We start from the raw sequence: 27,882 nt of genomic DNA, 5'->3' as shown, positions 1-27,882 counted from the left end.
ACTCATTAGATTTCTAAATTTCATTTTCTTCTAACATGCTGCAAATTTGATTGATCTTTATGCAAAAGTGCATAGTAAAATATATCCTCTGATATTGGTATCTCACAGTGAGAGAAGAAAATAGAAAAAGAAGTATAGAGTCTTCTTATCTTTCTACCTACTGTTTCTATTATGTATGAGGGAGCCATAACATCTAAGCATTTTCTCTGTCACCATCTAAAACAATGTGAGATCTAAAAGGTGTATGCACCTAATAAGAGAGCTTCAGGATACTTAAAATAAATAGAATGGAATGAACAGAAAGGACAAGCACACACTATAATTGGATACTACCAAGTTTTGTCCTAATAAGTGATATAATAAGTCGAGAGAGAATAAATGTGATGCAGATGGTTTGAACAACACTGTCAACTGACTTGGGCACTCCACCCAGTAGGGCTCCCAGCAGAATATGAATTCTTCTCATGGGCATGTATGACACTGACAGACCACATGTAAAATACTCCACTACACGTAAAACAATTATTATCACATAAAAACATATTCTGACCACAAAATTTAAACTAGAAATCAATAATCAAAAGATATCTTGAAATCTCCAGTAAATTTCTAAATTCCCCATGAATTGAGGAAGAAATAATAAGAAAATAGAAAGTATTTGAAATGAATAAATATAAAAACAAATCATAAATATTTGTGAGATGCAGCTATAGTCATTCTTAGATGGAAATTCATAGAATTATGAGAGAAGAAAAAATACTCTTAAATCAATGATCTAAGCTTAAGTCTTGGGAGATAGAAAAATAAGAACAAAATAATTTAAGCAGATGGAAGAAAATAATAAATATAGACATAGAAATCAATGAAATTAGAATCATAAAAATATCAGATAAAACCATAAAACCAAAAACATTTTCCTAGAGATTCATATAGCCAAACTGATAATAAAACAAGAGAGAAACCATAAATTATTAAGAATGAAATTGATATTTATGAATATATTTTACATATTAAAGTAATTTTAAGAAAATATTATGGAAATAATGGGAATATTATGAACAATATTATGCCAACCAATTTGATAAGTAAATGAAATGGATTAATTTTTTGAAAGACTGAAATTAAAATACTCAAAAATAAATAGTTTTCATAGCTGTATATCTATTAAAATATTAGATTTCACAATAAAATAATTCCCATATAAACTCTAGGCCCAGATAACATTACTGTTGAATTCTCCCAATATTGCAAGAAGAAATGAATCTATTCTATACCGTTTCTTCCAATAGTTGAAGGGGAGAGAGAGAGCCTTACCAGCTCATCTTTTGAGGCCAGAATTACCTTACAGCATACCCAGGCAAAGATACAGCAAGAAGAAAAAGCTATAGAATAATATTATTTATGAATATGGATACAAAAATACTTAAAATATTAGCAAATCACATTCAATAATTAACAGGAGGAAACTCTTCATGAGCAGTTTTTATATTCCAATAATATAAGGGTAGTACATTTGAACACCAAACAATGTATTTCATCATATCAACAGTCTAAAAAAAGGAATTCGTCCAATCTTACTAATAGATGCACAAAAAGAATTTGACAAAATATTGCATCTCCTCATGAAAAAAATCTTAGCATATTAAGGCAAGTAAGGAACTTATTTTGGTACAGCAAATACTTGGTGCCCAGGAAGAGAGGAGCAATATGCACTTGGGGAATCAAGAAAGACAATTTATTTCACACCAGTGCTGGCAGAGCGGAGTCACCTCCAAAGGCTGAGCCTTGAGCCTTGGCACTGGCATCTTTTTATGGGTGGGATTGCAGGGGCTTGAAAGGAAAAAAAAGAAAAAGGGGAGGGGGCACTTATCAGTTGTGCTACACGAGCAGGTGGCAGATGCAGGAGGCAAGCAAGATTACAGAAGCCAAAAGCAAGCAAGGGGAGTATCCAGCCTCCAACATCTGGGTCGTCCCTTTTATCTTGTTTTTACCAGCTTTCCTTCTCAATTTAACTTAATAAAGGAAATGTAAAGAAAACTCTATGGCTAACATTATAACTAATAGAAAGAAAGAAAAAGAAAAAGAAACTGACAAAGCTTTTCACCTAAGATCAGAAAGAAGGCAAAGACGTGTCTACTCTCACTCCTTATTCGACTTATACTGGAGGACATAAGTAATATAGTAAAGCAAGAAAATATAATAAAATCATAGAGACTGAAAAGGAAGAAGAAACCTTTCTTTATTTTCAGACAAAATGACAATGTGATTATCTATGTAGAAGATACCAGGGGTGCCTGTAGCTCAGTTGGTTAAATGTCCAACCTCAGCTCAGGTCATGATCTCACAGTCCATGAGTTCTAGTCCCACACTGGGCTCTGTGCTGACAGCTCAGAGCCCGGAGCCTGCTTTGGATTCTGTGTCTTCCTCTCTCTCTGCCTCTCCCCAGCTTGCTGTCTCTCTCTCGCTCTTTCTCTCAAGAATAAATACTTTAAAATTAAAAAAAATACCTAAGATTGTACATAAAATATCCTGTAGCTAATAAGTTAATTTAGTAATATTATAGGATAAAGGCAATGTGCAAAATAAATTGCATTTCCACATAATGATTTATTGAAAATAATCATTGGGCATTATTTTTGAAAATCCATTTATATATATATATATATAGTATATATATATATATGTATATATACACACACACATATATATGTATATATAGCGTCAAATAAAAATTAATTTTTAGGATAAATTTAAGTTAGCAAATTAATATATTTAATATAAAAGATGCAAGACTTATGTGATAAAAGCAACAAAACATTTGTGAGAATATTTAAACCAGAACAAAATAAATGAAGATGTGTAATAAGTATATTGATTAAAATAATTAATATTGACTTAACAATTTTAAAAGGCATCCTACAAAATGGGAGAAGATACTTGCAAATGACACATCTGATAAAAGGTTAGTATCCAAAATATATAAAGAACTGATATAACTCAATACCTAAAAAGCAAACAATCCAATTAAAAAATGGGCAGAAGGCATGAATTTACATTTATCCAAAGAAGACATCCAGATGGCCAATAGATACATGAAAAGATGCTCAATATCTTTATCATCAGGGAAATGCAAATCAAACCACAATGCATTATCACATCACACCTGTCACAATGGCTAAAATCAACAGCATAAGAAACACAGCTGTTAGTGAGGATGTGGAAAAAGGGGAAATCTCTTGTACTTTGGTGGGGATGCAAACTGGTGTAGCCACTTGGGGGAAAACAAAATGGAGTTTCCTCAAAAAATTAAAAATAGAGCTACGCTATCATCCAGGAATTGCACTACTGGGTATTTACCCAAAGAATACGAAAACACTAATTCAAAGAGATACATATACCTCTATGTTTATAGCAGCATTATTTACAATAGCCAAGTTATGGAACCAGCCAAGTGTCCATGAATTGATGAATGAATCAAGAAGAAAGAAGATGTGATATATTCAGCTGTAAAAAAGAATGAAATCTTGCCACTTTCAACAACATGGTTGGATCTTATAATGCTAAGTGAAATAAATCAGCCACAGAAAGACAAATACCAAATAATTTCACTCATGTAGAATTTAAGAAACAAAAGAAATAAGCAAAGGGAGAAAAAGAGAGACAGAAAGAGGAAAACAAAGAAACAGATTCTTAACTATAGAGAAGAAACTGATGGTTACCAGAAGAAAAGTAGGCGGGTGGTTTGGGGGTGGGGATGGGTAAAATAGGTGATGGGGATTATGTAGAGCACTTGTCATGATGAGCACCAGGTGATGGATGGAACTGTTGAATCACTATATTGTATACCTGAAACTAATATAATACTGTATATTAACTACTGGAATTAAAATTTAAAAAGAATAGAAGAATTTATATTAGACAATGGCAATTTTCCTCAAATTGATTTATAGACCTATGTAATCTCCATCAATATCCTTGAAGTAATTTTTACAGAACTGTCAATCTGATTCTAAAAGTATACATGAAAAACCAAAAGACCTAGAATAGTTAAATAGTTTAAAAAGAAAAAAGTAAAAGAGAACTCATCTGAATTTGAGACATGGTATAAATATACCATAAATAAAGCAGTGCAGAATTGGATGATAGATGGATAGATAGATAGATAGATAGATAGATGCAACAATATAAAGAGACTAAGAAAAAAAACAGGTAAACATGTATGGTCAATTGATTTTTAATAAATTCCCAAGTAAATGCAATAAAAGTCTTCTCAGCAAATAGTGCTAGAGAAGTCAGATATCCACTTAAAAAATAACTCAAAGTGGGGAGCACCTGGGTGGTTCAATTGCTTAAGCATCTGACTCTTGATTTTGGCTCAGGGCATGATGTTACAGTTGGTGGGATCAAGCCTCATGTCAGCTCTATGCTGACAGCGCAGAGCCTGCTTGGGATTCTCTCTCTCTCTCTCTCTCTCTCTCTCTCTCTCTCTCTCTTCCTCTCTCTCAAAATTAATAATAAAAAAAAACATTAAAAAATAACTCAAAGTGGGCCATGGCTCAAAATCAAGGGTGAAACCATAACTTTTATAAGAAACTTAGAATATATTTGTTTTACTGGGTTAGGGAAAGGCACAATACCATAAACTATAAACATGATGTATTGGATTTCATTCTTAAATGTAATGTAAAATGTAAAGACATGCTACAGATTGGAAGAAAGCATATGCAAAACATGCATGTGTTAAAGAATTCTTACAACTGAATAATAAGGAGACAAAAAAACTCAATTAAAAAAGAACTAGGCAAAAGATTTGAGCGGACATGTGACTAACAGAAAGATAAGGATTATAAATAAGCACATGAAAATATGCTCAATGTCTTCATTTTTGGAGAAAGGCAAATTGAAATCATAGTGAGATATCACTACAAACATTCTAGTATAAATAAAATGAAGATGAAAGATAGATGACAGATAGGCAGATAGATAGACACAAGTAGACAGATGGATAGATAAACAGTAACAACCCTGACAATACCAATGGCTGATAGGATGCAAAACAATTGTATTTCTTTTAAATTGCCAATGGGAATTCAAGTTGGCACAGCCACTTTGCCAAACAGTTTGACAGTTGCTTATAAAATTATGTGTATACTTCTAATGTGACCCTGTAATCCTACGCATAGATATTTATACAACAGAAATTAAAATATCCCCACAGACATCTGTACATGAATGTGTATAACGTTTTCCGTGATTGCCAAGTTCTAGAAACATCACCGATGTCCATCAACTGGCATATTGATGAACATATTGTGGTACATCTATAAAAGGAAATACTATTCAACATGAGCTATTGATGCAAACCCCTCAAAATGGATGGAGTGCAAAAGTTTTGTGTGATCAAAGAAAGAGAAATGAGAAAGGCATACTATCTGATTCTATTTATATAAAATCTTGAAAAGGCAAAATAATAAGGATGGAAATCAAGTTACTAGGTGCCAGTATCTGAGGGAGGGAGTGGATATTGATTGCAAATGACTCCAAGCAATTTTTTTCTTTGAGTTTGTGGTAACATTCTATATCCTGGTGTTGGTATTGGTTACCTTACTGCATACATTTGCCAAAATTCCCCAAACCATATACCTAAGAAGTGTGACTAAAAAAAAATGTAAGTGATATATCAATAAACGTAAAAAAATAAAATTAAAAGTTGTAAGCAATAAAGATTTAAAAAACAGTTGTGGAGGTTACAGTGACATATCTCTATTTCCCTTTTTCAAGGCATCACACTGTTAATGTGTGTTCAAAGCCGCCATTCAAGAACCCAATCTTCAAACCCATGGCTTAAGCATAACTGGGATACACTTCCAGAAATTTTGGCCATTGTGGAAGAAATAAACCCATTTTATGATAATCTTTTACGGTAGCTAAAATCCCCACAAAATCAGAGGCTACGGAAACTTAGCAAGCTAGGTTCCTTTGATGCCATTTAAGGTGAGGAGAAGACAGAGGACATAAGAAGGATTTATAGGGAATAAATTACAAACACTAGCTCCATCTCAGAACACAAAAAGGAAAAAAATATCAGGTGGTTTATGTTTGCAATTTGTCATGCATGCTATTCCACGGACTTTGACAGTGATGATTATGTGAATCAAACAGTAAATTCACCCTGGTCTATTATGTACATAACTCCCCAAAACTATTTTGGTGAAAGCTTTTCTTATGCTTTAAGGATTTTCATCTGTATACTCTTCAACATAAGGCAGATTGTAAAACTCTAAAATTCATTTTGAACGGAGAGTTATTTGTTCTATTGTGAAATATAGATGGAAATCAGATTTTACCTATGAGTAAAAGGAGCCCCTATTGCTAACATATTTTACATTTTCCCGAATATGAATATGTACTTATTTATCCCCTTAGATTTAGATATTCATATCTGTATAGTGCAATTGATTCATGTTCTGTTTCCTTCCTTTGTCCCCTTTCCTATAATAAATGTTAGTGATTTGTTTGAAATAACTGAAGCCTCACCAAGTACAATACCTATTCCTAAACAATGTACCTTCGTGTTCCATCTGTATGAAAATAAATAAATTATATAATGAATACATGACATTAAGAGACAAAATACTGATAATTATCACCATGTACTGAAGTAATAAATGCACATTTTAAGTAAGTAATTTTTTCTTAGATGTTTTAATGCTAAGATTAAGCTCTAGCACTTTCTTCAGGTTTTGTATATATCTACTCTCTAAAGGCAGACTATAATTTATAGCCTGGCTGTGTTTCAAGAACTTGTTTATCATTACTTATGAGAAACCTGAAACATATTTTCCCCATATGAACAATAGTATTGTAAAACATTTAATTTTCTAAGCCACCCTTCCATGTTCTGTTACTATGATTAGGTAAAATACTTTATTTTAAGTTAAAAAGAACCAAAACCCCCTAAAATAACATTGTTCCTGGGCAAAATGGTGTGAAAGTCAACCATTTTCAAAGAGTTCTGATTAAATTCGCTGGAAGCACACTTCCCTATGTATGGAGTCATGTGGGTTTGATGTTTGATTCTTACTAGGTCACCATTGGTTGGACGTGCTTGGACATCTGAATCACAAGTTGCTCTTTAGGACTGCCAGTATCAGATATGAAATGTAAACATATTGGAAGTCATCATTGTCTTTATGACAAGAAAAAGCGATACAAGCTGAAAACCTGTGGCTTTTCTGAGACCCATCAGATTATTGACGTAGTTGCACAAACGCCTACACTGAGATCTTGAAAAATCAGCACATCCAAAGAGATTAAAATCCCGAAATTTTATTACCTGCAGCAGAAGCTGCTAGAATCAGTAGGGTGGTAGGAACACTAAAATGTCTATTTTATAAGGTTGCTGTAAGCTGAGTGAAGCATATAGTGAGAGTGAGAAACTCCTGGGGCTCACTGTCATAAGTCATCCCTCATAGGTATGCAGAGTTTTATGTAAGGATTCCCTGCAGTTCCTCAAGGATTGGATCTGAGAAAAATTCTTTCCTGGCATGATCAGAGTGAGGGGACAGTAATGACCTGGAAAACTGCTGAAACTCTTCTTTTAAAAGTTCTAATTTTGGGGGCACCTGGGTGGCTCAGTCGGTTAAGTGTCTGACTTCGGCTCAGGTCATGATCTCACAGTTTGTGAGTTTGAGCCCCACATTGAGCTCTGTGCTGACAGCTTAGAGCCTGGAGCCTGCTTCAAATTCTATGTCTCCCTCTCTCTCTGCTCCTCCCCTGCTCATACTCTGTCTCTCTCTCCTTCAAAAATAAATTAAAACATTAAAAAAAATTTTTAAATAAAGTTCTAATTTTGGGGCGCCTGGATGACTCAGTTGGTTGAACCTCTGGCTTTGGCTCAGGTCATGATCTTAGTTCACAGTTCAAGCCTCACACCAGGCTCGCTGCTGTCAGTGCAGAACCTGCTTTGGATCCTCTGTCGCCCTCTCTCTGTCCCTGCCCCACTTGCACTCTCTCTCTTTCACTCAAAAAATAAACATTAAAAAATTTTTTTAAAAAAGTTCTAATCTTGAGGGGGAAAAATTACCTAAAGGGATATTCTGAAACGTTACCTTAACTGGAAAAAGAGAATTATGTCCCAGTTACAGTTTTGTGTTTGTTTGTTTTATCAAAGGGGAAAAATCAGCAGAATATAAGGTTTCAAAAAATAGATGTGAATGCTGCTCATAGGAAATGAAACAGATGTCTGGGGCAAAAGTCTATTTCATTGGAGGGGGAACAGAAACACTTGTGAAAGCCATACCCCCAAAAGTAGTCCATGAAAAGACAGACAAAATCATGAAATTATAGAATACTCCCTCCCCCATGTCCCACCACCAAACCATGAACCTCCAGGATAATAGCTATGAACTACAGCTAAAAGAAATGTCAGACACAGAATCTCTCTCAGAATCTGCACAAAAGGAAACCTTAAAGCATAAGAAGACAAAAATAAGGACACTAAAGGAATTTGATGTCTATGGTACCTATATCCAAAATATATAGTAACATAGCCCAACTCTCAGCCAGATTAACATAAATCCTCACAATGAAGGCCCATTTATCTCAGTCCTTATCACTCTATATAGCATGTTGACATCACTTAACAAAAAAACCAAAACACATTTAAAGGCATGCTAAACGGCAAGAAAAACAAATTCTGAAGAATTAAAGCACAACCATCAGAATGAGACTCTGAAGTCATGAATTACTGAATTCTACACCTGAAACCAATTTTACCATATATGTTAACTAATTAGAATTTAAATAAAAACTTGAAGAAAAAAAAACAGACTGAGATATGACCCATGTCGGAATTATCAGACAGGAGATATAATTATTTTGGTGAGGAACCAAAAGGAAAAAATAAACAGTGCAAAAGAATATGTAGATAATATATTAACAGAGACATGAAAATACTGAGAATGAATTAAAGGAAATTCTAGAAGTTAAAGATACAGGAACAAAACTGAAAAATGGCTTGAACAGGTTCCTTAATAGATTCTACACAGCTGAGGAAAGAATCAATGAACTTGAAGATAGGTCAATAGAAACTTCCCAAACTAAAACCCAAAGCGAAAATGAATTAAAAAAAAAGGAAAAGTGCACAACATCCAAGAACTGTACAATAATAATGATAATAACCAGGAATAACTTACACATAATTGGAAAACCAGTAGTAAGAAAAAAATGGTAGAAGAAATATTTATTTATTCATTTATTCAATGTTTACTCATATTTGAGAGAGAGTGTGCATGCGGGTGTGAATGGCTAGGCACAAACTGGGAAGGGGCAGAGAGAGGGGAAGACAGGACAGGAAGCAGGCTCTAATGCTGGGCTCAAACTCACAAACCCCAAGACCTAGACCTGAGCCAAAGTCGGATGTTTAACCGGCTGAGCCACCCAGGTGCCCCGGAAGAAATATTTAAAGTAATATGGCCAATTAATACTAAATTAATAATAGGTACTAATCCATAAATTCAAGAATCTCAGAGAACCACAAGCAATATTAGAAAAACAAAAACAAACTCCCCCCCCCCAAAATAAAACTAGGCATATCATATTTAAACTCTGGGGGGAAATAGAAGAGAATATTAAAGGAAGAAAAAGGAAAAAAATAAACTCTTACATATAGAGAAATAAAGATAAGTATTTCAGCAGACTTCTCATTAAAAAAATATGCAAAAAAGCAGTATGGGTTACAATAACCGTTCAGAGATGGAAAAAAAAATCTAGAAATCTATTCCAATCTATATCCAGGGAAATTATCCTTCAAAAATGAAGGAGAAGTAAAGACTGAAAAAAAAAATGAGGGAAATCATTTTTTAGCAGACTTGTTATAAAAGAAATGTAAAAAAAAATTCTTCAGGCAGGAACAAAAAAGACATAGGTCAGAAACTTAGAACTACTTAAAGAAGAGGGTTGCAAAAACCATAAATGAAAACAAAATAAAATCATTTATGTTCTTTATTCTTTGTTGATGTAAAAGACAACCACTGTTCAAAGCACTGTACCAACAATGTGTTGCATGTGTACAACATATGAATAATTGATATAAATGGCAGCAACGTCATAAAGCATACCAGAGAGGAATGGAGGATAAATTCATAAAGGTAACTGCGAAGTTTGGTTCCTAGTTAAAAACCTATGTGTGGCTTATTTCACTTAGCATAACACTCTCCAGTTCCATCCACGTTGCTACAAAGGGCCATATTTCATTCTTTCTCATTGCCAGGTAGTACTCCATTGTGTATATAAATCACAATTTCTTTATCCATTCATCAGTTGATGGACATTTAGGCTCTTTCCATAATTTGGCTATTGTTGAGAGTGCTGCTATAATCATTGGGGTACAAGTGAAATAAGCCATACAGAGAAAGACAGATACCATATGTTTTCACTCTTATGTGGATCCTGAGAAACTTAACAGAAACCCATGGGGGAGGAGAAGAAAAAAAAAAAGAGGTTAGAGTGGGAGACAGCCAAAGCATAAGAGACTCTTAAAAACTGAGAACAAACTGAGGGTTGATGGCGGGTGGGAGGGAGGGGAGAGTGGGTGATGGGTATTGAAGAGGGCATCTTTTGGGATGAGTACTGGGTGTTGTATGGAAACCAATTTGACAATAAATTTCATATATTGAAAAAATAAATTAAATTAAATTAAAAACTTCAAAAAAAACAAAAACAAAAAACCTATGTGTGATTTTTCAGGTCTGAGTACAGGCAATTACAAAGGCTTTACTTGTCACATCTTACAGAGGAAAGCTGCTCTCTCCACACAGACATGGTATACTACAGTCTCTGAAGGAAGTTGAGTCAAGGTCTGAGGCCCCCTGGACAGTCATGCTCTTCACACACGTGCATTTTTCTACTGCCATCACCTCCATTTCTAGGTCTCTTTATCTGAGGCCTTGGACAGAGGTCTTTTTTAGGCTCCTCCGCTGATGTCTCATATGAGGGAGGAAGGGGAACTAGAAACCATGAAAACACTTTTCCCCAACCTGACTCAGTTCCTAGTACTTTTCCACTCCTATCCTTTCCCTCTAGCTCTCCCTGACTTCAGGGTCCATGATAGTGCCAGAGACTTTGGGCCAACAGTGAGCCAACCCCCACATCTGCATTGCCCCTTGATTGGTGGGGGCAAATGGAGCAGGAGTGGTTCTGTGGGGGAAAATGGACTAGGAGTGGGGGATGGGCTTCCTTGGTTTTAGCCTTTTGTTTATTACCCATTGCAGCAAATGATTAGACACTTAACTCTTCCACTTTTTTGGCTTGTTCCTTTAATTGGCCAATTGACTTCAGTCAGCTCAGTCTCTCTTTCCCAATTCTGCTGAAATCCGTTCAGCAACTGCACCACACATGAAGCGTTACAGTGAAATTTCATTGTGTATATACATTACTTATATATACATGTTGTGAATACTAGAAGAACCACTAAAATAGTTTTAACAGTGGATAAATAATACACAAAGAAAAAAATATAAATTACAATCAAAAAGTTGGAGAATTTGAAACTTCTTTGTTATAAAAATCAGTTAGGGTGGAGTTGACCGGAACAGTACTATCAGTTAACTTGGTCATTTTAGCATTTATAGAACACTCCATCCAAACCCAACAGAAAACACATTCTTCTCACCCACACATGAAACAGTTGCAGTTAGACCATATTCAGGCCATCAAACAGAAGTTGGCAAACGGATCAGAAAGCCTGAGTGCGCCCTCCTTTGGCGCTCAGGGGAAGTTCAGAGCACACCCAGCCCTCACATAGGAAACCTTCACCACAGTCTCACACTGTAACCCCAGTCAATATGCTTTTCCTGCTTTTTCAAGTTATTTTCAGACCTCCTTGGGAGTCAGCCCTGTTTCATGCCTTCTTGGTGCGCATGTGATGTCATCATTCTACACACTCAAACCATTAAATACGTGTGTTTGTGTGATTTACACACATTTGAGCTAAAGGTAGAATATAACATAATAGGTACTCATAATAGGTACTCACAAATATTATCGTAAGGAATTTAACATTTAGTTTGTCCTAAAATAAAATTCAATGAAATATTCTTGCTAGTCCTAAACCTTTTCTAAAGAGAAAGAATTGTGATTTCTCTTTAGATGCATTTAATTTAGCGAAGCTTATAGATGATTTAAGAATAGATGATTCTTTCCAATTCATTGAATCTTTTCAGGTACTATTGACTTGCTCATCCCATCTTAAGCCCATATATTTTTCTATACCCTGTTTCCCAAATATATAAGAAAATATATCTGTGGATCTGAGTAAAAATCTTTCTCATCCAACACAAATTCCTTTAAAAACCTAATAAGAAAGCAATTGGAAAAAGAGACAGGGGTTCTTCTTTACTTTCTCTCATCCTTCCTGTTTGATTTCTTTCCCTCATGACTTGGATTTATTTTGGTCTTGGTTTGTGATCACATGCTAATTTGCACAGTTCAGTTCACCCAGATGGAGCATATAGCTACCTACAGGGGTAACAGTACATTTCTTTAGATACTTTCTCAAGGTCTAATGGTTTATATATCCCCAGGATCAACTTTCTTAAACAGCAGGCAGTAAGTATCTTCACAATTGTTAAGTTATAAAAGTGGTTCCTGAACTCTGTGTCTTAACTTCATGAGGTTCCTATTTAATAGCTGTATGTCCTAATAATTCTATAATATCAGAAGAGAGCAAAAACTCACAAAGAAACACTTCCTGGAGGGGAATATACTTATGCAGAAGTTTTTAGAATGTATCACATTTATATATTAGGTACATCTTAGGTTCTGTGTGTATTCCACAATTTATCTTATCACAAGCTTAGCTACTTTGGGTACTAGGTTTTGATTAATACCTTCAGGAAAGATAAAAGTTTTCTTTCACACAAACTGAATGTTTTTATGAACATATCTAACACCCGATCCGTTTCCTCTTCTTTTTGCTTGAGGGTAAATGTAAGGCAAAAATCAGTTTGCCAGTAACTTTTAAAATTTAATTTAAAAGGAAGGGATATTCATTTAAGGGGAAATAGATTTTATTATCTGAGGCAATTTTTGCAATTAAGATACTGAAGAGTTCTGCCAGTAGAACAGGTCTATACCCTTCCAATGAAAGGGAATTGCTTTAACATGAGGAAAGCTTTAAAGTTTCACTCTGTAATTTCACTTGCTTTAATGGAAATACTTTAACACCTCTGCTCCTATCAGCCCCTGCCTCGTGTTATAACATCCCCATCTAGATCAAAAGCAGAAACAGAAACATTGACATTATCCAGGGTGGTCTGATTTGTATTGTGAAATCACACTTCAAAATGTCTTCTTATATTATTCTAGCTGACACTCAATATTCTATTAGTTTCGGGTGTACAACTTAGTTATTTGACATTTGCGTACATTACAAAATGCTCACAGGATAAGTCTAGTTACTGTCACCATACAGTTATTACAATATCATTGACTCTACTTCCTATGATGTGCTTAACAACCTTAGGATTTATTTATAACTGTAAATGTCTTTTATACTTCATTTTTATCAATAGTTGCTACCTTAACAAAAACTAGTCTAAATGCAATGAAAAAAAAAAAAAAAAAAAGGAAATGTTATCTTCCTCACGTAGGTAGCTGAATTCATGTGCTGTCTTCCATTTTTTTAATCCTATTTCATACAATTACACTTTCTCCCCCTCTGGGACCTTAGAAAATTGTATTGTGATTTGCTTGCTGAATGCATTAACTAGCAGGGGGTAGAGCACCATGATATGATTCCTTGATGCTATGCTCTCTTTATGTGCTACCTCTAAGGCTTCAGTTTTCACTCAATAAGATCATCATATTCATGGGAGTAGCCAGAGTAGGTTTTTACATAAAGTGAAACTTCCCAAGAAATATCAGCTATTTTAACTCTTGGTCAGTAATTTAATGATTAAAGGAACTTGATCAAACGTGAAACTGTTTGCTCAAGCTTTCACATTAAGGCAATGGAAAAGCCTGGACTACATTCTATTTCTACTGATATGTAATGTCCATGTCTCTTTTCTGATACCTGCTACTTTGATCACTTTGTATCTGTCTGCCACTGATAATCTGCATTTATATAGTACAGGTATTTTATATACTGCAATACATGATGATTTCATTATAATGTCTTCCCCAATAGATTGCACTCTACTAAAGGAACAAGGAAAGAGAGAGAGAAAGATCATGACATTCTCTTAAAAATCTCTAGTGCTTAGCACATGATTGCAAATTTCTAACATCACTCAATATTTGGTGATCTGAATGAAAGTGCTATATTAATGACATTTTTGTAATGCAGGTATTGAAATGAAATAAATGAAATAAATTAATTAAATGCCACATGTAATCAGAGTATATTAATCTAGAGTCTCACAAAAATATTATAATTTAAATCATACCATTTCTCTTCCTCCTAGTACTTAGCATTTTATTATTTTTACTATAATAGTATCACTATAAAAAACAATAACAAATTCTCAAAGCATCCATGCTAAAGGTCATCTTGTAGGCAACATCTCATCATAATTATTTTTTGATACTTGTATCAGAAATGAAAAAATACTCATTGTTTATTAAATTAGGCCTTAGGGAGATCTTTGGTATATTGACGTAGTGGTTATACTATTTACACTGCAGAGGTATAAGAACAACAGGGAATGATATCTTTTGCAAAACACTGTTTATTTTTAATTTTTTTAAGTTTATTTATTTATTTTAAGAGAAATAGAGAGAGACAGGGGGTCACAAGCAGGCTCTAAGCCGTCAACACAGAGCCTGATGCGGGGCTGGAACCCACAAAGCCGGGAAATCATGACCTGAGGCGAAACCAAAAAAGTTGGACACTTAGCTGACTGAGCCACCCAGGTGCCCCAAAACACTTTAAAAACAAAATGCCTAGGTTAAAGTTGTCCTATACCTCAATTTCCAGAATCGTATCTAGTTAAAATCTAAACTTAGAGGTAAAAAAGTCCACTTCAGTAGAGAAGTCATTGTTTACCCTGGAGGTGAAGCCAAGAAAACTGGTTCGATTTTGGGGTGAACATATGAATTCAAGTAACTTCACTGGATTCAGTGCAAAATACGGTGGGGAGGGACAGAGTTTCATATGGAGAGTAGAAAGAAGGATTTCGGACACATAGCCAGTGCTGTAATCTAAGCCCTGTCATGTTACATGTATTTTTCACCTCAGCATAAGAACACTTCAATTTCTCCAGATGTTCTTAAATAGAGATAATTATACATGTATTAACTCAGCTATAATTTTGGAAAAGTAAATTTTAAATGAATATCTCAGTATTACCAAAGTAAATTTATTTACAACTGGTTTTCCATTGTTTCACTATGATAGCATAATAAATTTACATTTATCCTCTTAACTTTTATAGCATTATATATATGTATTATATATATATATAATTCTTAAATTTGTGAGCATGATATTACCTATTTGAGTTGGCAGTAGCATATAGAAAGAAATGTATATGCTTCATAATAATAATATTTGTAATATAAAATGATAATAAGTAGTAACATTTATAATAATAATAAAACTAGTATATCATTATTATTTTTTTAAAGGGCTTTATTTTTTTAATTAATTTATTTATTTTGAGAGAGAGAGAGAGAGAAAGAGAGACAGAATGCATGTGCAATTCGGGTAGGGGTAGAGAGAGAGAATCCCAAGCAGGTTCTGCACTGTCAGTGTGGAGCCCAATGTGAGGCTCGAACTCATGAACCATGAGATCATGACCTGGGCTGAAAACAAGAGTCAGATTCTTAACTGACTGAGCCACCCAGCCTCCCTTAAAGGACTTTTATAGATAGTTTTAAGTTCACAGAAAAACTGAGAGGAAGATGCAGAGATTTCCCATAAATCTCCTGTTCCTACACATGTAGAGCCTTCCCCCCATTATCAACTTCCTTCACCAAGAATGGCACATTTATTACAGTTGATAAACTGATGTTAACACATTGTAGTCACACAAAGTTCATCTATAGTTTACATTAGGGCTTGTTCTTGATGTGCATTGTATGGTTCTGGACCAACGTATAAAAATATATGTCTACCATTATAATATCATACAGGATATTTTTAGTGCCATAAAATTTCTCTGTGCTTATTCTATTCATCCCTCCTCACTCCCAAGCCCAGTTCCTGGAAAGCAGTGATCTATTTATTGCCTCCATAGTTTAGCTTTTATAGAATGTCATATAGTATTTAGGCTTTTAGATTAACTTCTTTCACTTGGTAATTATGCATTTACGTTTCCTCCATGACTTCTCATGGCTCGATAGCTCATTTCTTTTTAGCACTGAATGACAGAATAAAATTCCATTGTCTGTATGTACCACAGTTTATTTATCCACTCACCTATTGAAGAACATCTTGATTGGTTCTAAGTTTTGGCAATTACGAATAAAGCTGCTGTAAACATCCCTATTTTATGTGGATATAAATTCTCACCTCACATCTTTTGGATAAATGTATTTTGAAAATAGTATTTTTACATGTAGTTTTTTTTGTTGTTGTTGTTGTTGTTGTTGTCGCATTTATCTTGTTTGATGTTTTCATAGCTTCCTAGATCTGTGGTTTGGTGTCTGACATTAATTTGGGGAAATTCTTGGTCATTATTGTCTTAAATATTTCTTCTGATCCTTTCTTTTTTTCTTCTCCTTCTAGTATTTCTATTATCCTATGTTATACCTTCTATTGTTACCCCACAGTACTTGGATATTCTATCTTATTCTTTTTCAGTCTTTGTTCCCTTTGCTTTACAGTTTGGGAAGTTCCTATCGAGATATCTTTAAGACCAGAAACTCTTTCCAGTCTACTAATAAACCTATCAAAGTCAGTTTTCATTTCTGTTACAGTGATTTTTTTATCTACAAAAAATTTTTGGTTCTTTCTTAGGATTTCCATCTCTGTTTATTTTGCCCATCTGTTCTTGGATGCTGCTATTTTATCCATGAGATCCCTTAGCATATTAGTCAGAATTGTTTTAAATTCTCCTTCTGATAATTCCAACATCCTTGTCATGTCTGCTTCTGTCTCTTCAAATTGTGTGGGTTTTTTGGTTTGTTTGGTTTCTTTTTTTTTTTTTTTTTTTTTTTTTTTTGCCTTTAGGTATGTCTTATAATTTTTCTTTTTAGTCAGACAGGAGAGACTGGTAAGAACTGCTGTAAATAGGCCTTTAGTAATGTGGTAGTGAGATGTGTGGGGGGTGGGGGAGCATTCTACAGTCCTGTGATCAGGTCTCAGGTTTTTAATGAGCCTATGCCTCAGGACTGTCAACATTACAAGTGTTTTCATTTTTTTCTTACTCTCCCCCCACTTCCTTGGATGGGACACGTGGGCTAAAGTAGTATGAAGTTGGGTTTTTCCTTCTCCCAGGTAAATTAGGTCTGATAATATCTCATCAGGTTAAACAGTTTCTCCTAAGGGCAGGCCATGTCTGGTATATTTCAAAATAGCTCCTTTTTCCTTACCCCTGCCGGAAGCTGCAAGGGATTAGTGAGAACCTGGTTGAGCCTCTAGAGGTAAACCTCATATTGTGGGTGTCCCCCGAGGACTGGGTTCCCCATGGAATTTTTTTTGTTTTGTTTTGTTTTGTTTTGTTTTGTTTGTTTTGTTTTGTTTTGTTTTTGCTTGAGAGAGAGAGAGCCTGCAAGTGAGCAAGTTGCAAAGAGAGTGAGAGAGGGAGAAAGAGAGAGAGAGAAAGAAGCCCCAAGTGAAGCGAGGCTGGAGCTCACAGGACATGGGCTGAAACTCACAAACCATAAGACCATGACCTGAGCCAATGTCAGATGCTTAACAGCCTGAGCCACCCAAGCACCCCTCCCTGTGGAGTTTTTAACACTGAGTTGCACACACTGAGCCTCCAGCAATTTGGCAATTACAGCTCAGGTCTCTTGTAATTGCCTCCAGCAATTTGGCAATTACAGCTCAGGTCTCTTACCCTGACACTGGTTCCTACAGCAGTTTCTGCTGGAGTCTGTACTCTGCTAAGTTTGTTATTCTGTGTATTTGTTTGCTGGTCAGATTCTCTTAGGGACAGTGGTTTGCCTTGTGTCTTCACCTTTCTAAGGGATTGTAGAAGAGTGACAATTTTGTCAGTCTCTTCAGCTTTTTTACTTGTTGTTAGGATGGAGTGGTACCTTCCAAGCTCCTGACATGCAGAACTGGAAACCCCAGAATTATTTATTTGCTATATGTTCATTGAAATTTTACTAAGTGCCAGGAATCTACTACAAGGGGAGTCAACACAAATAAGACAGACAAAATGTCTGTCTTATAACAGAATTTACCAATGGACAACTGAAAAGACATTTAATATTAACTGCTTTAATTTTAGAGTTAAAAAAGGAAGTATAAGTCATTAAAAAGAGGCAAAACCTGGGGCGCCTGGGTGGCGCAGTCGGTTAAGCGTCCGACTTCAGCCAGGTCACGATCTCGCGGTCTGTTAGTTCGAGCCCTGCGTCAGGCTCTGGGCTGATGGCTCAGAGCCTGGAGCCTGTTTCTGATTCTGTGTCTCCCTCTCTCTCTGCTCCTCCCCCGTTCATGCTCTGTCTCTCTCTGTCCCAAAAATAAATAAACGTTGAAAAAAAAATTAAAAAAAAAAAAAAGAGGCAAAACCTAATTTTGCCATCAATGCATACCGAAGTATCACTGGAATTTGGTATTTATATAATCTAATTGATCTCATAACAGCATTGCCAGAAAAAAAAATATTGTAGAATACTAAAGATACTATGAAACAAAGAAGTAATTTTCTTATAAGCAACCTATAAGGCAAATGAGAATTCAAATCTCATAGCAGATGCTATGCTCTGAATGTTTTTATCCCCCAAAGTTCGCATGTTGAAATCCTAACCTCTGGAGGTGATGGTATTAGTAGGTGGGGCCTTTCAGAAATGCTTAAGTCATAGAGATGGAACCCTGCTGAATGGGGTTTAATGCCTTATAAAAGAGGTTTCAAAGAGATTCCTGGCCCCTTTTGCCATGTGAGGACACACGAACACTCATTTGACCATGATGGCGCCCTGGTCTCAGACTTCCAACTCCAGCAGAACTGGGAGAAATGATTATCTAGTGTGTATACAGTGCCCAGTCTGTGGCATTTTGTTATTGCAGCCTGAATGGACTAAAACAGTAGATAGTAGACTTGTAGAAACTTCAGTGAATTGTTTTCATAGTATATGGAAATGAAGAGAAAAGGTAAAACCCTATATTACTTTATCTTTTTTTCACAATTAAGTTTAATGAAACTGACTGAATATGATAACTCAGAGATAGAGCTGGTTGATGGATATGGCTAGGTAAGAAATTCTCTGGAATTACTTTGTTGCAGAGTTTTTCTTCGGCATTGTATATTAATAATAAAAATCTAAATGATTCTCAATAGCCATTATTTAGGAAATCAGATAGTTTCCTTACTTTTATTTTTGAGTGGGAGGAAATGAGTAAAAAGATTAATAAATCATAATTTTAAAAAATATGTACCTAGTGACATGGCTTTCAGTCCTGGGGCTGTGAAGGAGATAATCTTAATAGTTTGGCAATACGTGGATCTCTAGAGATTTCCTCATTGACCACCTCCTGCTCAGTGGTAATAAGGGGACCAGTTGCCTTATTATTCATTGGATTAGAAATGCAGGTATTTGAAGAGTATGTAGACTTTTATTGTCTCTGTTTTTCCCCCCTTTTTTCTTTTTTACAGCTAGTATGCTTGTTTGGGGATTATTTATAACTTGAGGAAGAAAAGCCTGAGGACCTAGTTTTTCATATTTCTAACTTTCAGGGAACAAACTACTAAGTTCAAGGGACCAAACGACCACTAATCTCCCCTAATTAAATCCCACACTACACAGTTTTGGGAATGTTTGCTCTCCATTTAAATAACCATAAGGAAAAATGTTTTGATATTTCATTTGAGAGCTGAGGGTTCAGAATGTAAAGTTAAGCTAAAGTATATATTGAATGTTATGTCATTCGAACTTCTCTTCTAAAATTATATACATATAGTTTGTTAATCTTCCAATTTTAGTAGTTACGAATTAAGGTATGTAAATATTCTGATTATTTATTTTTAGTCATGCTGTACTGAACATATATAAATTTAGAAAACATTGATTTTCTAGTATGTACCACCATGTTCACTTTGCATTAATATTTTAAAGCAAGAAAAAAAAGAAAAGGAAGAGAAACAAATCAGGAGGGAGGGGGAGGGAAAGAAGGAAGGATTTTCCTGAACTAAAGTTTGATCTTCTCTATTTTCTTTCCTCAGAAATCATATATAAGGTGAAAAAGCATACATCTTTCACATACTTAAACATTCTTCACCAAGAATGCTTAAGTTATCACCAAATGCAAACTTCTAAACATATGGCTTGCCCTCTCCTTAAGCCTTTTGCTGCAATTATTTCTGGGACATATCTGAATATCTGAGAAAGGGAAGAAATTAATTTTCTGATATGCAATGGGTTTTTGTAGAGGTAGAAAATTTCACATAAGGTAGAGTTTGGAACAACTGTGTACTCAGAACAAAAAGAAGAAATCTGATGGTTATTTTCCTAGGTAATCCAGAAAGCATAATCATTGTGAAACAGAAAGGCTGAATTCAAGGAATAATAGTATCAATGTGAAACATTCCTTTATTATGCATTTGTGTTAGCTGAAAGGAAGGGTTGTATCTTGTAGAGAAAATACGTTGACCTAGGAATCAGGTATGTTGATATTCTCTCAAATCTGTCGTAGGTAGCAAGCTTGACATAGGCAAGTCTGTTAACGTCTTTACCTCCATTTCTTCATCTATAAAATTATGGGCCAGGTATATATTTTCATAGGTCTTTTACAGCTTGAAAATCATGTCATTCTGAAGGCTTGTATTTCATTATCCCTTATCAATAGCAAAGAAACAAAAAGTACAAAAAGCATTGATTTACTTTATCTGTGCATAATCCAGAAAACATCACTAATAAAATAATTTATTTTGTATTGGGAATTGGATTATTTGCATTGTATCTCGGGACCTGAAAAATTCTATACATAGAACAGGATTATGGAAATCTATTAACCTGTGGCATTTACTCATGTTGCATTTTACATGTAATATTTAAAAGGAGGAGGGTGAAGAGTTTGCACAGCACCTGTCAACATTTAACCTTGAATATGTCAAGAAATATTAGCTATTATGTTTGTTTGAACAACATGTTCCCATATCCATATAGTCATAGTGATTCTATCTATACATAATATTTGATACAAACCCATTTATGATCAGAATTGGAATTCAAAACAATTCCTAAAATTATAGCTTTGATTTTGTAGTATTACATCGTGCTACTTGCAAACCTTTAAGTGAATTCATAATTCTTTGTTTAGTGGCCAAAAACTTAATTAGGTAAACTCCTTATTAAAGAGAAAAGTATAGACCATAAATCACACTGTAACTCAGAATAGAATAAACAAGTTAAAAAGTTCAAAATCACAGTCCTTTTGACTGAAATGTATATAGTAATGTTTAATCTAAAATGACAGCATGATTAGGGATTTATCAATTAAACAAATATGAAGAGATGATTTTTAAATAATTTAAAATTCATCCAGAAACTGTGTAAAATATCGAAACATACCTGTATCAAATAGTTTGCTCAGTCATGCTTTATAATTATTGAAGAATAATGTCTTAAAACTTTTTTTGAGTCATAATTTGTTCAAAAATACTTTTTTTCAAACATGGTTATATATCTGGAGACCTCACTTTTTGAAACAACATTCTGCACATTTTAGAGAACCATGGAAGAAGATTCTGAGTTCTCTGTACTCTTCAGATATGGATCCTGTGGTGGTATAAAATGAGCTCAGACTGAACCAGCAGCTTGCTAACACATATCTGAATTTTTCTGATAATTCAGCATAGAGGAGTTACAGATGATAGCCAAGGGTGCTATATTCCTCCGCATTTAAGGAACAGAGAAGTTACTAAAACAGTCTATGATAAAGACAGTTCATAGTTTGAATAAAGGATGTGCACAACAGTTTTGAGGTCCATGGTGACTCAAGAGGAAAGTCTAGTTTCTCAGTGATTGTGGAAGTGGATAAAGGGGAAGGTTTGGTGATCACGGTCAAGGAGACTGATAGCACTGGCAGCCATGATTACGGAAGTGGCTCTGACAAACTTGAATATGGTGGAAACAGTTGATGGTATGACAAATCAGATGAAGATGATTGATCAAAACCCCTCCCATTAAGTGAATGCTTGGAACAGAAACCCTTCTCTGGAGATAAGACTGGAATTAACTTTGAGAAATATGACATTCCAATTGAGGCAACAGGCAACAATTGTCTCCCACATAATGAAAGTTTCAGTGATGTTGAGAGGGGAGAAATCATCCTGAGAAACAGTTTATTTGTTATACTCCCCTGACTTCAGTGCAGAGGGATGTTATTGTTACTATCAAAGAGAAAAGATATTTGATGGCTTGTACCCAAACAGGGTCTGTAGAAACTGCAGTATTTCTCTTGCCCATCTTGAGTCTGATCTATTCCAATGGTCCAGGGGGTACTTTGAGGACAAGAAAAGAAAAGAGAAGGTTTGGGAGCTGCAAAAAAATATCCAGTTTTCTTTGTATTAGCACTAATGAGAGAATTGGCAGTACTGACCTATGAGAAAGCTATATCTAGGGTTTTTCATACCAATCTAGGGTTTTTCTTTGGATTATTTCTGGTGGTACCAATATTGGTCAGCAGATTTAAGACTTAGAACATGGATACTACTTGTTAGTACCATTTAAGAGGCCTTGTAGATATGATGGAAAGAGGAAATATTGGATTAGACTTCTGCCAATACTTGGTATTGGATAAAGCTGATAGTATGTTCGCTATGGAGTTTGAAGCTCAAATATGTAAAATACTTGAAAAAATAGCATGGTATCAAAGGGAGATCACCATTCCATGATGTTTAGTGCTACTTTCCCTAGGGAAATAATGATGCTTGCTCATGATTTCTTTGATGAATATATCTTTCTGGCTGTGGGAAGATTGGTTCTACTTCTGAGAATATCCCACAGAAGGAGCCAGACAAATGGTAGTTTCGGCTTGACTTTCAAAAGGCAAGGATTCACTGACCCTTAGCGTTTGCAGAGACCAAAAAGGGTGCAGATTCTCTGGAGGATTTTTTTTTATACAAAAAAGGATACGCTTACACCAGTATCCATGAAGAACAGCCTTATAGAGACAGAGAAGAGGCCTTGACCTGTTTCTTTCTGGAAAAAGTCCAATTCTAGTGGCTATATCAATAGCATCAAGAAGATTGGGTGTTTCAAATATGAAACAATTTGTCAATTTTGATTCGCCAATGATATTGAAGAAACGTACATCACATTGGCTTTGCAGAATGTATAGGAAAACTGCTACCTTGTTCTCTTAAGAGAAGCATAAATATTACCAAGGGTTTGTTGGATCTTCTTGCAGGGACTAAACAAGTACTGCCATCTTGGTTAGAAATACGGTATATGAACACCACTGCAAGGGTAGCAGTTGTGTGCATTCCAGGAGTCGTAGATTCAGTAGACAATTTGGTGCCGGAGACTATCAACATAGTACTGGCACTAGCAATTCCAGCTTCTGTAGCAACTATGTGTGGGAGCACTTGCCACAGTGGTAGCAACTCTAGGGCAGCAGAGACTTTGCTAGAGATGGTTATGGAGGCTTTTACAGTAGTAAGGATTTAGAGGAAATTACAACTCCCAAGGGGTATACTCAGGAGTTGCCATGAGACAACTGAATCTGCTTGGGAGTGGGTCACTCCGTCCAACAAACTAATAGGGAAACCACATGTAATGTAGCCTGACAATACCTGTATAGCCTCAAGAACTCACAACAAGTTACCAACTGTGATATTCCACTGATTTGTTTAAAAGAACTTAAGGTCATAAGAAGAGATGAAAGAAATAATCAGCTCTCTTCAGAGATACTTTCAAGACGTCAGTTCCTATACTTTAGAGTAACTGCCCTCCTGCCCACCCCATCCCAAACTACATTTATAATTTTATAACAGGATCATTTATTTGTTAATGTACTGTGCCTTTAACTTTACACAAATTTTTGTTTTGATGTCCTGTTGACTTGATAATACTCAAGATATTACTTGTTTTGACAAAACAAACTGATGGAACATAAGCTAAAATTAAAAAAAAAATCTGTGCATTTTAAAACAAGCACACATTTACAAACAAAACTCGATTACCTATTTAAGTATTTAAGGAGTAGACGGACTTTATTATAGTAAACCTCTCTCTAAAGGCTATTTGACTTCCCAAATATGTCATTACAGAGAACAGCAGATATATGTTTTCCAGATTAAAATATTGTAATGGCAATGCCATCCTTTCTCCTTAATATAAGAATGTGTTTTGCCTTATGATTGCAAGGAGACCTGATTCTAATGAAGCAAATGTCAGACATAAGGGGATGTGGAAAATTACTAGAGAGACTCAGTGAGTCTTGATGAATCTATCTAGTACAGGAAAATTAAACAGAACCTGATTACTGTTTGCTAAGACCGGGCTCATCTGTGCACACATTTAATTTATGGTTTTAATTTACCTTTAATGTAAAATATAACTTCCAAGGTTTTAATATATCACTTGTCCTTAATAAATCTGTCATGAATGTGGGTTCGTCTTATATAATTTTTACAGGCAATCTTGGAGTCTAAGAAAAATTTAACTAAATCACAGATTTTAATGTTTGCTATATATAAAAAATATGCCTGCAATAATACTTCAGTATTTAGTGGTGATATTTGCAGTGAATGGAAAAAAAATCCAAAGATTAAAAAAAAACAAAACTCCATCCTTTAGAATTTTCTATATTAGCATATTTTAGTAAGGTAGGACATACGACTCTTGAAATGGCTAATCTTCTGGATATTCATTTTCAAGTGATTGGTGTTTACAGAAAAGAGCTCAAGGAGCATAATCTAGGAGGATGAAAAGAAATGAGATGCTATTGTGAGACTCAAGGACAGAAGTTAAAAACTCTTAATCATGAGCTAAAGGTTCACCAATGTCTGCTTATTCTGATCACATATGCCATATTAACCACATTTGAGCTATTAATGATTTTCAAAAATCCTTCCTTAAGGATGGCACTTCAAAAATATTTTAGTGGAAGTTAAGGGAAAAAAAGTAAATAGAGAGAGAGAAAAACAAAAAGAAAGCCTTGTGCACACAGTGATCAGTATGCTTTTCTGGCTTATCATGCTTCTGTGTCATGGATAAGGTTAGATATGTAATTTTTTTTACTCAGTTTTTATTTTTATTTATCGGTCAAGCATGTCGGGAATATATACCACATCATTTTTCTCCTGAAAGTTGTCCTTTTCTTGGTTCATATTAGAAAGCAAACACATAATTTCAATTATATAATGCTGGGGAGTGGGGAATATAAAATTTAAAACCCTTTCTATACTTGTTTTTTTAGTTGGAATAGAAAATATGTCTACAGAGCCTTGACTTAATTAGAGTACTAAAAGAAAAAACTGGAGTTAGTACTGAAGGCCTAGGAGAAGGTCATACAGAAATTCCACCACCTGACTGAGAGCAGAGAGCTGGCCAGCACTTGCACTCAGCACAGGTTCAAGCTAAACTGACCAAGTGCTTTACATGCTACACGGTAGTAATTAATTTGGTAAACTTTGTTACATGAAGTTGGGACATAAATGTTTCCCTAATAATTATAGTGCAATGTTAGGTAAACCCCAAAAGTAGTAACATACATAAAAAACAATTCTTCCCAATTGTATGTGTTTAATATATATTTTGCCAAAGTCATAAGTTTTTCCACGAATCTGAAATATCAATAGACTTTACTTGTTGAATTGTGACTGAATTAATTATATAACTATGAGCTTGAGAACACATTTTTCACTTACCAAGAAATAATTTAAAAATTAATAGAAACACATAATGAGTTAAAACTACTTAGACATCTTACGAAGGGACAATATAGAGCTATATAGATAAGGATACAAGCTATTTGAGTGTGAATCTTAGCTCTTTTTTCCTTCTAACTGAACTTGGACAAGTTATACAATATTCCTGTGTTTTATTTCCTTATTTGTAAAAGGAAGATAATAATATCTACATCACTATATTATTGTGAAGATTAACAATTTCAGGTGTGTGAAAACAGAACCAGGTATTTTATAAATGTGTGGTAACAATATATGGCAAATCCCTTATTGCAGCAAATATAATATTTCCCTACATAATGGTCATTAGGTGATTGATTATATCCTTTTTTTAAGTTACTGGTTTTAGTTCCTATCTTATTTATCTATAATTTTAGTTTCCTTTATTACGTGAGGATTTTTAAGCAAATAATAGACCCAGTATTATTTAAGTATATTATATATTAAAAGTACTACAATGCAATAAGATAAAGGTATTCTTTTCAAAGAGATTTCAAGTGAAAGCAAAGAATTTCCTTAAGAAAATGTGAATTTTACAATGCAAAATAACTGAATAGAGTGTATTAAAATTATTACTCCAAAAGAACAATACATTAAAAATATGCTCTTAAAAATATCTAACCTGATCCTATGAACTTTATAATGCAATGATAAAATTGACAGAGCTATATTTACCAAATTAAAAAGGTAGCAGTACTAAAAGTGATGATACTCAGATCATACTCAGAGTGATACTATAGTATAAAATCAGTACTTCTGATTACAAAGGAAGTTAGCTTGTAAACAGGTAAATAAATAAATGATTGATTTTGAAGACTTTTTCATATATCAAAAAAATGAACAATAAGATTTAAGAACTATATCCTAAAAACACATTAACACATGATCATATGAACATGCCAGCTCACTGTAGGAGTACATGATCTACTCAGGTATTTGAGTCTACAGTTGCATTGGGCATAGTTCATTAAAATCCACGTTCAAAGAATGAAGGCTTTATGTTGAAAATATGTCATTTTTCCCAATTGATGTATACATACAGTAAAATTACTACCAAAATCATCAAAAAAATACATGGGCAGCCTACATCAGATTCTTATACTAGAAAAACGTAACACCCTGTCATGAGTAATGCCAAAGGGGAAAAAAATATCTATCTATATCTATATCTATATCTATATCTATATCTATATCTATATCATCTATATCTATATCATCTATATATCATCTATATAGATGATATAGATATATATATAGATAGATATAGATATAGATGATATAGATATAGATATCTAGATATCTAGATATAGATATAGATAATTCATTAATTTAATCTGATTGAAATGTTCTATTTTATGACAAAATTTGAATTTTGGGAAAACAAAGATCAGAAGAGATTTTTAAACATCATCTGTATTAGCGTTTCCACGTATAGAGAGAATCATTATTTCATTCCAGTAATACTGGTAGACCGAAAAGCTATAGATGGAGCTAAATTGCTGAATTCACAAGATTCACATGAATTTTGGCTCAAGTATCACTGAGTGATGGTTTCAATTTATATCTCAAGGTAAGGAAGCCTCAAGTAAAAATAGATCTAGGCATTATTTAAAAATTAGTGTTAATGTTTATTTTTGAGAGAGGGTGATAGAGAGAGAGAGAAAAAGCATGAGCGGTGGAGGGGCAGAGAGAGAGACACAGAATTTGAAGCAGGCTCCAGGCTCTGAGCTGTCAGCACAGAGCCTGATGCCTGGCTCCAGCCCAGGAACTGGACTGGAGTCGAATCAGATGATTAACCGACTGAGCCACCCCTAGGCTTTACATCTTCATATAAGCATTATGTCCTTAAAATTTT

The 27,882-nt window shown here is 34.5% G+C and overlaps 1 pseudogene; it reads left to right on the top strand.

Moving 5' to 3' along the window:
* The window catches only part of LOC125163551 (ATP-dependent RNA helicase DDX3X-like), a 110,050-nt pseudogene extending 86,333 nt beyond the window's left edge, over positions 1-23,717 (top strand).
* Positions 23,718-27,882: the final 4,165 nt, after the last annotated feature.

The sequence above is a fragment of the Prionailurus viverrinus genome, chromosome A1 (assembly GCF_022837055.1).
Source record: "Prionailurus viverrinus isolate Anna chromosome A1, UM_Priviv_1.0, whole genome shotgun sequence".
Classification (NCBI taxonomy): Eukaryota; Metazoa; Chordata; class Mammalia; order Carnivora; family Felidae; genus Prionailurus; species Prionailurus viverrinus.
Note: the sequence above shows the minus strand (reverse complement) of the source record. Positions and strands in the feature narration are given on the sequence as shown.